The sequence below is a fragment of the Pinus tabuliformis genome, chromosome 7 (genome assembly GCF_031772625.1).
Source record: "Pinus tabuliformis cultivar Carrire ecotype Pingquan chromosome 7, CPIR1, whole genome shotgun sequence".
NCBI lineage: Eukaryota > Viridiplantae > Streptophyta > Pinopsida > Pinales > Pinaceae > Pinus > Pinus tabuliformis.
Window position 1 is genome coordinate 265,380,892 of NC_142293.1, and position 12,971 is coordinate 265,393,862.

Here is a 12,971-nt window from a genome sequence, read left to right on the forward strand (position 1 = left end):
ATCTGTAGGACAATTATTAAACCAATTCATAGCATTACCCTCTAAAGAAAAAACAAATAAATGCATTTTGACATCTTCATGATCATACTGGGGAGAACTACAATATATGAGCATTATACAAGAAAACCTGCATAGATGCTTTCTAACAGCGACTGAATCACCACCCGAGAACAAAGACAATTTATGAACGGCCACTTTCGGAATATCATGGAGAAAATTAGTAAAATGACACGGGGTAAATGAATAATCCATGATGAATAATGAGGGACCAAATGGATGATAGAGAGAGACCTCTGCTCAAGAAATTCAAGAGATCCACAAGAAGCGAGCTTCTAGTAGAAATTCTTGTAATAAATGAAAGAAGTGGAGTCATCACTTGAACATGAATCTAACTCTAGGATCCAAAGGGAAACAACAACCGGATATAAGGGAGGACTTCTTGTCTGAGAAATAATAAATGGAAGAAGTGGAGTCGCCACCCAAACAAGAAATGAACCAAAATGTCTAGGTGCTAAAGGTGCAAATGAAATGATTAATGAGACGACGAAAGATAGGGCGATGAAAAGATCAAATGACGCCAGGGAAAGCTCGCTGCTTGACAGGCTAATGAATGGCGGAAAAGATGAGATGTGCCAAGGAATGTTGACTTTGCCGGCTCGAATGAAAAGATGATAAATGAAAAGTCGTTGAAACGCCGAGAATAAAATATCCCCGGCAACGGCACCAAAATATGTTGTCGTTGATGGCTAAATGAATGATAGAAATATGAAAGATGAATGATGAATGTCGTAAAGCCCAGGCCTAATAAATCGGTCCCCAGCAATGACGACAAAAAATGTTGGCGTTGTCGGTAAAAATGATAAAGATGATATGAGGAGAATGAAGATCAAATATCATTGAAGCGCTGAGAATCAAATATCCTCGGCAACGGTGCCAAAAAATGTTGTCGCACAGAGTGTCTAGGCAGCGCGACAATGTTCAGAGTAAGGGCTGTCACTCTTGATCCTTACTCACTTCGTTTAGACTCTCTCCTAGGTAAGTCAAGGGGGGTTGTCCCTAGGTGAATAGATGAGGATAGCCTGTGAAAAACAGACTCTAGGAGATTTTAATGATGGATAACTTGATGAATTTAAATGATTAAATCAGATTGATAGATTAAATGCCAAAGTAAACAAGACAAGACCACAAGGTAGAAATAATTTTAGACCAATGCCTTCGATATTTGAATTAACTATCAATAAAACAAGCTACCCAGAAAGATTTTCAATATGTGACGAAAAGTGATGATAATCCATATAAATGCCCAACACTGTCAGATGCAAAAGATTCTAGATTTTAAAAATGATTATCATTAATGACCAAGAATTAATTAATCTTTTCCAAAAGCCAATATGATTTATCGCACTAGACCATAGAAGAATCATGAGAAATGCATTTAATAACACTAAGGAACTTAAAATTTAAATTTAAATTATTCCTTAGGCAATAATGTTTAATGGTAACTGAAAAATCTAAAATCTTTTAATGTGACGGACAAATAAAAAGGGCCTAAAAAAAAAAATTTAATGGGCCATAGGCCACATTTAATTTTTCTTTAAGTTACAGCACAAACCCTTTTTATTTTATTTTATTTTAAAATCCTTAGTCACCAAAGTTTTAATTTTTTTTTATGATCTTTTAAATGTTTTTAGATTTTTTAAATTTTAAATTTTTTAAGGATTTTTGGAAGTTTTTAAAATTTTAAATTTTTTAATGTTTAGATTTCTTTTTAATTTTACAAATTTAGATTTTTTATTTTTATTTTTAATTTTCATAAAACAATAATCAAAATAAAAACTAAACCAAAATCAAACTTGGATTTTTTATTTTTTATTTTTTGTACGTTTGAAATTTTAATTAAATCAAAACATAACACATTTCATGAAAATAAAAATTAACGCTACCTATCTAACCCTTCCTACCTAAAAAGAATACATAAAAGAAAATCGAATGCCTATGCTAAAACAAAACTAAACAATGCTATGAATGAAAATGAAACCTAAACTAAACTAAATAAAAGTTTGATATCGCACACAGCAGAAGCAAGGTTTGGAGCAGCTCGATGGCAACATTGAAGGGATATGAAGCCGCTGATCTGGAGGAAGCGTGGGCTAGCAGCTAGGGTTGGGGCAGCTCACGTGGATAAGAGAGGCAGTCTATCGACAGAGAGATGAGATGGAACAGGCAAGTTAGGCAGCGTGAAAGGAATGAGGAGATATGTTCTCTTTTCATAGGTTTGGAAAGGCGGCCACCAGCGTGGATTTGAAGAGAAAGCAGGTAGCAGGGCCTGGCCCTTTTAAAAAAATTCTAAATGCACAGCAAACCCCACTCAGAAACCAATCAACAAACAGGTGGCTAAAAAAAAACCTTTAAAATTTACTAGAACTGCTTTACAAATTTTCCGGGGAATCTTAATTTAAAATTTTGAATCCATCTGCTTTAGATTTGACCCTGACACCCTCACAAAATTCCATATCTGCAAAACTAAATTAATTCCCCGTAAAAATGATGCTGATGGACCTCCAGAGATCCAAATCTTACCTTCCAGGACCTAGATCTGGACTCTGCACATCTCTCAGCTTTAGATCTGCAGCTGTAGGATGACAAGAAACACACAAACGATATATACAATGACCCGAAAAACTAAAACCCTGAAAACCCAAGTTAGAAAACCAAAATTAATTACAGATCTATGTACAAAAATGGTAGAACTATCAGATCTAGGGAGTGTGAGTTCGACTCCGCTCCCAGATCTGATGATCCGTGGCTTTCAACAGCCAAATCTAATGATTTAGCACAAAAAAATTAAAATTTTTTGAATTTTTAAAGGTACTAAGCTTGAAACCCTTCCCGCATCACCCATAAAAATATCTTATGATAAGCCCGGGATCAAATTTAAACTGGGCTCTTCAGAAAACATGGATCGGGAGTTGGCTGGTTTAGCCGAGAACTTCCCTGAACACCCGATGATCTAATAATCAAGGATTTTCCTACAAAACTCAATTCAGCCGTCAACATAGAGCGAGAAAACAATAATAAAATTCAGATTTAATAGAGATACCTGCTATTATATTCAAAACTTAAATTACCATTCAAACCCCAGCGACTGAGCAAGATACCTGTACTCAAATCGCTCTTTAGAAAGCTATATCAATGGTCGAAAATAAATATATGCATGAAAATAATACATCCTACAACATTTCCATGAAGAGTAACACCAGCAGAAATTATCCCCAAAGTCTTTCTTTATTGCTCATAAAAAAGATTACAAAAGAGAGAGCTTTTTGCTTAGTACACGATCAAAAGATCGGATGAATATGACTGACAAAATGATTTCCTATTTAAAGATAAATCTTCCAATGGCTAGTTCGAGTGATCCTTGTCAAAATGATCTTGACCGTTGATGAGGATCAAAATTTCTTTTAATCTCATCTGTCGAAATTTTAAATATTGAGGAAATTTCGAAAGTTTCAATTAAATACATTTTAATAAATTTAAAAATTAAAATTTTGCATTTATTTCCTCAAAATTTTGACTTTGACTTAACCCCAGGGACCCAATGCATAACATTTAGCAAAATAATCAATTAACCTTAGTCCTTGGACCTGTTAAGGTTTAATTTTTTAAAGGATCCACGAATTTTACCTCTGGAAAATTTAAATTTACCTAGGACCTAAGACCTATGAGGGGATAAATTATTTTTCTAACCCTCAAGACATTTTACATCATGATTTTTACATTTTTACATCTCAAGGGGGAAAACCCATTTGAACAAGACCCTCGCAGACTACCTAGTTCTGCGACACATATAATCTAGCAGATCAAGCAATTTGTAATAAAATAACCTAACGAAATTGTTAGGATTATTCCCAAATTACTTTTACATAGACTCGATCTAGCACGCTAGACTCCCCTAACATTCTGGTGATAAAATTCATTCTAGCTTTGGGGTAAGGCTGAAAGAAAACTCTGCCGACCATGGATTGGTGAGACAAAAACCTTTCGGAATGTAGGTTGTCATAAAAAATTAGGTTTACCTAGGCAATTACATACACCATAGGGATTTGCCGAGATTATTTACAATTTACACATGCAGAAAGGGTTTACAATATAACATGATCAGGCTGATGATGATAGTCGAACAACACGGACACGTTGATCAAATGCTATCTCTTTTGCAAAAAAAGGGGGTGTACTGCTATAGGTCGTTGACACATAGTGGTCAACAGTGTGTTTGTTCTTGTTTCTTTTAGTTGCTGATTTGTAATATGTTGAGCATGCACTGGTGTTTATTTTCAGTGTTTACTTTGTAAATAACTTGTTAAAGAAAAAATAACAAGAAGGTAGGAATAAATCAGGAAAAGTGCATGAAGGGTTTCTAAATTAAGTAAACTTAGAAACTTCAACATGGTATCAGAGCGTAATTGTAGATCACAGGAGGACTAAGAGACATCAGTCGAGCAAAGCAATAACAGCAAAAAACAGCTGTCCCGAGGTGACAGAAGCTGTTTCTAGCAGCGTAGAAGCCAAGGAAGTGTGACACAGAGCCAGCTAGAGCCATGCAGAAGAAGCCGAGAACTGTGCGGAGCCTCAGAGAGGCCAGTGTTGTTGACGCAGAGGGCCAAAGGGTTGATGCAGGGCATCCCGCGGCTGACGCAGACCCATCCAGGGTGACGTAGAGCCAACATGAGGCAGAGAAGGGCTGACGCAGTTCACAGAGAGGCAGTTGTTGGGGACTAGAAGGTTGCATGAATATTGCAGAGTGGAGCTAGTGAGGTACTGTAGTCAGAAGAGTACCTGACAGAGCAGGGCTAGAGGAGTTGTTACCAAGGATTTCTAGCCGAGGAATTTGGATCAGTAGTGCAGTTGCACAAGACAATCAGAGTAAGGGGCATCTCGACAAGTGGCAGAGGGATTTATAGGAAAGAAATAAGGACTCAGAGGGAGTCCAGAAGAGAACTTTCAGATGGGAGGTAGAGACTTAGAGGAGTCGAACAGAGAACTTCCAGGAGGGACGTAGAGGAGCGTCATGGCACTACACGGGTAAGAGAACAGGATAGACTGGACGGAGCATCGAACTTCGCAGTCTGGAAGGCCAAAATCTTATCAGTGCTTGACAGGAATCGTGTCAAGAACTTCGCCTTGAAGGTTATAGCTATCCCAGTCGACCCCAATGATAATGACAAGTAAAAAGAGGCGATGGCGAGGGCCAAGTGCATTATACTTGACGGGGTCAAGGATCATGTGGTACCACATATAGCCGAGAAGGAAACGACAGTTGAGATGTGGGAGGCTCTCAAGAACCTGTACCAGCATACTTCTGTGCAGAGAAGAATGCTACTTGAGAACCAGATGAGGTCGTATCAGATGAAGAAGGGTCAAACGATTGACTCCTTCCTCGGAGGACTGAATGAGATTCGAGATCAGTTGACTGCTACTGGAGCAACACCGGATCAGGGGCTTATGGTGAGGACAACCCTGAATGTTGTCTCAGAAGAGTGGGAAGTGTTTGTCTAGAGCATCCTAGGCAGAGGGACTCTCCTACCTTGGGATGAGATGTGGGAAGCTCTTTGCCAGGAAGAGATCAGACAACAGTCAAAGATTCGTAGCATCAACAAAGATATCAAGGTCAAGCAGGAGGAGGAGGATGTGGCCCTAGCATCTGAGGGAAAGCATGAGAAGCGGAAGAAGAAAGATCTCTCCAAGATCAAGTGCTTCCACTGTGGGGAGATGGGTCACTATGCGACCTAGTGCCCAAGGAAGAAGAGTAAGGGAGAGTCTTCCAAGACTAAGGCAGTGCCAGCACGGGCAGAGAAGGAAGTTTTGACAGACGATGACTATGCCATGAGTGCACACGCACCACTTGAGCGGAAGTGGGGAGACATCGAGCTGTAGTCAGGTGGACTATAGGCGATGAGGGGCAGGATCCTCGAGGTACCCAACTTCTTGGATTAGACCTTGCTACGGGAGCTCCGACGAGGAGTAGTAGGACTGGCTGAGTGGGTAGAGACAGATGCAGATGTAGCGGCAGAGAGAGCTACAGTGCAAGAGTCCTAAGACAACGCAGAGCTAGCAGGCTGCAACAGTGCGAGAGGCACAGGAGTGTTGTACCAGTGCAGGAAGGCATAGAGAGGTGTGCAACGGTGCGAGTTGTAGGGAGTTGTTACATCTACGCAGAGGTCAGAGAGAGGGAGCACTTGTCAGCAGCAAAGGGAGCTTCAACATCAAAGGGTGTTTCTAGCCCAACAGGGAGGTTAGTTGGGAGATTAGTTACTAGCCCAACAGGGAGGTTAATTGGGAGATTAGTTACTTACTTCTTAGTAACTGAGTTGCAGTGCAGCAGTGGGCAGCACGATGCAACATGATGAGAGGAGGTGCAATGCAGGGAGGAAGGACCAGCAGTAGCACAGATGCAGAGGGAGTTGCAGTGCAGATGCAGTGTTGGGAGGAAGGGCCAGCAGCAACACGAATGCAGAGGGAGTTGTCGTACAGATGCAGCAGTGGCAGTGGCAGAACCATGGGCAGCAGTATAGGGTGCAGCAATGCAGAGGATGTTGGGCAGGAAGGCCTAACACCAACACAGGTGTTGATGTCGGATGATCAGAGTAATACTCAGTGAGGAGTATTGCTAGAGCATAGTCCTCGCTAAGAGAGGCTGTTGATTTGTGGTAGCATCGGATGTGCTCTAGGCACAAAATTTGGTGGAGAGGTTGGGGCACATGAGATCTCCAATACCTAGAAAGGGTTTGGGCAGATTCTAAACAGATCAGGAGATATTAAAATACTTAATATTTTTAATAATTAATATTAAAATAAAATATTAATGTGTATTAATATGAATCTGTGTTAGAGTGGTCCAAAAGACATGGATCAAGCCAAATCAAATCTTAGCCATTGATTAGGGACTTAATCTCGACCATTGAGATGTCAATAGGAAAAGTATAAGAGGAGGCTTGAGGGTCACTTGGAGAACACACCAGATGATCAGTGATTCTATTCTCTAGAGCGGGGTTTGCTAAGAGAGATAGAATCAGTGATCGGGAGAGTAGCTGAGGGGCATTGAGTACAGAGGAACAAAGAAGGCAAAGATTGTGTTGAGAGAGTAGCACAACAGCCAAGGAGGGTGACGCAGAGGTAGCCAAGTGCTGCGCAAAGCACTAGAGGGGCCAGCGTAGTTGACGCAGAGGCTCCCAGGGCTAACGCAGGCCAATAAAGGATGACGCAAGGCCAGCGTGAGACAGAGTGGCACTGACACTATCCAAATTGAGCAAACACTGGGGTTGCAGGAGCAGTTTTGTGCTGAAGAGCTGCCGGAAGGGTTTTCCGGGGTTTCAGCTAGGAGATTTCTCTGAAACTGTGAGGTATAGATGCTAAGGAAATTCTCTATGGGATAGGCCAGTTATGGAACCCGGATTATACTCTGATATTGCTTAATAAGAAAACCCTCAGATCACTACACCAATTTTCTTGCATTGGGTTTTTCTGGGGACATTGGTCCAAAAATAATGGTGTCATGTGGTGTGTTTGTTCTTGTTTTTTTTAGTTGCTAATCTGTAATATGTTGAACATGCACTAGTGTTTATTTTCAATATTTACTTTGTAAATAACTTGTTAAAGAAAAATTAACAAGTAGGTAGGAATAAATCAGGAAAAGTGCATGAAGGGTTTCTAAATTAAGTAAACTTAGAAACTTCAACACTCAATTTGTGTTATGTGCTATCTAAGTTATAATGGATTCATCCTATTGAAATTCTAGGTTCTTATAATTTAGATTAAGAATGCAAGGCAACAATGGATCGAACTTGATTACCAAGTTAGAACTTTCTTTCAGAGATTATACTGGATATTAATCATTACATAATCTAGAGAAAGTATTAATTCTTTATTTATCCTTGAGTAAGTCAAATTCTTCCCTGTTAAACATTACATAACCATACAAAGCATGTTACAAGATTCTGCACATATGAATCTTATCCAAAAGTCACTTTCAATATGTATTCCTATGCTTCTTATTCCATCATCTAGCTATATATCTGCAACCTGACCCATTGCATTCCTTCATCCTTTTTAAAAGTATTGTTTCCATACTATATGGAATGTATACTAACCTTGTCATAATGCTTCTCCCAAGAACCTTCCAAAATGATGGTTCTTACAGGCTCATGATGATCCACCTAAACAAGATGACTGCCTTTAACATAATGTTAGATAATGCCTCGACGAACAATATGCAAAATGGTCTATCTATCTATCTTCAAAGACTAGATGGTTTCTACAAAGCAATTCACTTAAGTAGACTCTAAATATGTTACTATCACATGTTTTTCTTTATGATGATATACAAAATCGAGACTCATCTATAGTAAACGACAATTCATACTATTCTAAAGGAAAGACCAACCATAAAGAACTTGACAGACAGGATGCCTCCTTTAAAAGATATTTCACATCTTTCTTCGACTTCTTCTCAGGTTCTCCCATTTCCTCAGCTAGATGAGCCTCACTTCTTTCCTTTCTTTTGTTGTTCTGCTGGTTTGGACAATCCCTCTTAAAGTGTCCATACTCATTGCACTTAAAGCATTGAACCTTGGACATATCTTTCTTCTTGTACTTTCCAAACTTTCCCTTCTTCAACTTCTTGACTCGAGCTATAAACGCTTGAGGCAGTTCATCTGATCCAATGTCATCCTTTGCGTTGATTGTAGTTTCTTCCAAGATGCATTGAGCCCACAACTCATCAAAAGGAGTTGAGTCTTTCTTAGAGTAGATGCTTGTTGCAAAGCTGTTCCATTCTGGTGGCAACGCGTTTAGTACACAAATGGTCATTTCCGAATAAGAAATTGCCTCTCCAAGTCCCTGCAAGTGATCTCTTAATTGAGGGATCTTCATTAGAAAGGATGACATGTCCTCATTCTTTGATTTCTTCATTCTTTATAGCTTATTCCTCAAAGACATCTTTCGTCCTAATGTACTTACAGAGTAAAAATTCACTAGCTTGTCATACAGAGCCTTAAAAGTTTTCAAATGATTCAACAATGATTCTTTGTGCCCTTACTTCTCCTTTCTTGTACTTTGCTAGTTCTTGGGTCTTGTCTTTGCTAGGTTAAGTAATATCACTAGTAACATATTCCATTACTTCATATTCTGTAAGTGCTAGGTTAATCCTTTTCTTCCATGCCAGGTAATTTGATAAGCCAACAAGTTTATTGCTTTCCTTGCAGAAATAACCCATATGACTTTTAGATTCAGACATAGAGTAATGTTAGTTTTTGTAGCATCAGATGGTGTTTTGGTCTCAAAACTTTGTGGAGAGGCTAAAACTCAGGAGTTCTCCAAAATCCAAAAATCGTTTATGGAAATTCCACCTAGAGATGGCCCAATTAAATTAATTGACCATAATTAAAAATTTCCTAAGTCTAACTTAGGAAAAGTGTTAATTAATAGGAATTAATTGAGGAAGGTGTGATTTATCTAGAAACTCACACGGATTGACTTAGAGATAATCTCAACCATTAATTAAGATTTAATCTTGGCCATTAGAGTCCCAACTAGAGATTATAAGAAGAGGTTGATGGGTAGATGGAGAACACACATTGCAGATACTCAATGATCTAGACAGTTCGATACTCCAGTGTAGGTGATTAGCAGGAGGGATGTAGTCGGAGATTGAATAGCAAGTGTTAGAGGGGTAGAGATAATGATCTGAAGGAAGATTTCGAGTTCCAAAGAGGCAAAAATATTCCATGGTGAAGCTAGCCCAGAACAACTGCAAGGGTCGTGCAAATTTTTCTAAGAGGTCGCAGTTAGGGCCGCGTGGGTTTTCCCAGTACAACCACAAGGATCGCGTGGGTTTTCCTAGTACAGCTATACGGATCGCCAGAATCAGAAACCACCTGTGCAGGGATTGGATGACCAGTTTTCAGAGTGAGACAGAGGCCGTGGTTTGCTTGTGGAGGGAGAGAATTTTCTCTCCAAATATATTTGTTAGATTCTTGCTGATTAGATAGCCAACTGAGCTTCCAAAGGTTGTACTCAAAATTCAATATTGCATAATAAAATAAACCCTTAACTACTGCACCATTTCTCCCATATTGGTTTTTTCCGGGGACATTTGTCCAAAAATAATGGTGTCAACATTATCGCGTGTGTTAGCATTTCTCAGTTCCTATTTTTTCTTCCGTAGTTAATTTTTATGGTGAAGAAATTGCAGTGTGAATATTTTGTTATAAACAAAAAAACTGTATAATTAATTTATCAATTAGAAGAATATTTCTAATTGCTGCATTTCAAGGAATTTTCACATGGTATCAGAGCATATTTGATGGACAGGAAGCTGAGAGGCAAAGGGAAAAATTCGCAGGTTCGGAGGGAGTTGTAGTATGATTTTTTCAAAGGGTCACACGGGTTAGCTCATGACAACTATGAGAGCCTTACAAGATTTCCTTGTACAACCATGCAGATCGCGCGAGTACGGGTTGGACAACCATGAGTGCAGCGTAGGGAGCAACAATTCAGATTTTCGCATAACAAATATTCTTATCTGGGCACAAAGGGTTTACAGTAGTTTGCTAGAGCAGATTCATTGTCAGGTGGAAGAGAAAGTGCACACACAAAAGAAATTTCTCTCAGAGGGTTTCTAGTTCAGAAATGCAATATTTCCAGTTGCGAAAGGTAGTAGCAGTAGGTAGATTTTCTCACTCCAGGAGGGAGTGCGTATTAGTTTTTGTAGCATCAGATGTGTTTTAGCCACAAAATTTGGTGGAGAGGCTAGAATACATGAGATTTTCAAAACCCAGAAATCGTTTCTGGAAATTCCACCTAGAGATGGCTTAATTAGATTATTAACTAGTCTTTAAATATTTCCTAAGTCTAAACTTAGGGAATATGGTTAATTAATCGGAATTAATTAAGTCAAGGTGTGAATCATTTGGAAACTCACATGGATCGACTCCAAGATGATCTTCGCCATTGATTAAGTTTTAATCTTGGTCGTTGGTGCTCCAATAGTGGATTATAAGAGGAAGTGGATGGGAACTTGGAGAAGGCACATTAGAACACCAGAAGTTTGATTTCCTTGGCAAATCGATTTCTAGAGAGCAGCAACAGTTGCTGGAGAGCCAGAGATCAAGGCAGAGACAGTGAGCGACAAAGACAATGAGGCTGGAGGAAGATTTCCAGATCCAGTGAGTGCATTTGTTGAGAGGCAAAAGTACCACAGTGATGCTGACGTGGGGATTGTGCAGAAGCCTCTAGAAGGCAGTTCGATTTAGCTTGAGAGAAGTCGAGTTTCAGTTCCAGAGGCCAGGAATGGGTTCCAAAAGGTCGGGGAGACAGTTCCTCAGCCAATGGCAGACATGACTGCTACAGGAGCAACTGATTCAGGCTAAGCGTGGCAGATATTGTGCTAGGGTGATGCAGGCCAACGCAGAGGCAGTTTAGACGACTCACTTGGAGCTACAGTGAGAGCCCGAATTTGTCTGTGGGGTGGGGAAAATTCCTCACTAGAATTTTGCCAGTATTTTTCTCTGTAGGATTGCTAGATTTGTCATCTAGATTATTGTACTTAGAATTTCTCATTGCTGCATGATAATAAAACCCTCATTTGCTGCACCTGTTTTCCCATGTTGGGTTTTTCTGGGGACAACTGTCCAAAAATAACGATGTCGTTGTTATTGTGTGTGTGTGCTAGATTTTCTCAAATTCGAACACTATTTTTCTTCCACAGTATTTCATTTGTGAAGGTTGCAGTGCAATTTATTCAGTATTTGCCATAGCAAATACATTGTTAAAATTAATTAATAATTAGAAGAATAATTTCTAGTTGCTGCAATAGGATTCCAATAGATGAAATTTTCACATAGTGTCAAAACGTGAGTGATTAGTTGGGAAGTTCAGAAGCGGAGAAGAGAATTTCGCTGCTCAAAGGGAGTAGCAGGCCGAAATTCTTGAGGCAACACAGTTCCTTGATATGTAGGCTGAGTTGTTGGGGTAGAAAATTGCATTTTCAGTTGCAGGGTTGCAGAAAATTCGAATTGCCCGGGCTAGTGATGCCAGTAGTCAAAGGGAGTAGCTGTAGCTCGGATTTTCGCTGAGAAAATTCCTTGGTTAGATGCAAAGAGTTTTGCAGCCGCAGAATCAGTGTCAGGTGGAAGAGAAAAGCACACACAGCAGAGCGAAAATTTTTCTTAAGGAACTTTGAGTCTCAGAAGCTCGATTTTTTCCAAGCAGATTGGCAGTCGTAACTAGCAAATTTGTGCATTCCAGAAGGGAGTGCAAGTAGCAGAGCAACAGGCAAGTAGAGGGAAAGAGGGATTTTTCGACAGTTTTTGAGATGGCCACAACAATACTTTAGAGACTAGGATAGGTTGGAGGGCTCCTCCAACTATGTCATTTGGAAGGCCAAGATGTCCATCCAACAATGTCCTTCCTGTTGGATGAATATGGCCTGAAGCTCTACATAGACAGTGTTGTGGCAGTTCCAAGGATGTGAATCAGCTGAAGAAATACAAAAAGGAGATGGCACGAGTAAAGAGGTTGATCTTGGATGGACTTCGGGACCATATTGTCTCACACATAGCTGGCAAGGATACTGACAAAGAGATGTGGGATGCTCTCTCCATGCTATATCAGGGTGCTTTCGAGCAGCGAAAGATGTTCCTTGAAGAAAAGCTGAGATGCATTAGGATGCAGAAAGGGGAAGGCATAAATCCCTTCCTCACTGGGATTCAGGTGTTTCGAGACCAACTTGCAGCTGTTGGAGCAGCACCTCAACCAACAAAGCTAGTGAGATTGGTACTATATAGTGTCTTTGAGGAGTGGGAAGTTTTTGTCCAAAGTATATTGAGGAGAGACAAACTACCAGACTGGGACAAGACGTGGGTCGATTTGCAGCAGGAGTTGAGGCGAGCTCTGTTAAAGATCTCCATCAGTGG

At 39.9% G+C, this 12,971-nt stretch overlaps 1 protein-coding gene across 1 annotated transcript in view; it reads left to right on the forward strand.

The window, feature by feature from the left end:
- LOC149246881 (uncharacterized) overlaps positions 1–12,971 on the forward strand; it is a 323,872-nt gene that overhangs the window by 281,675 nt on the left and 29,226 nt on the right. The window lies entirely within an intron of this gene.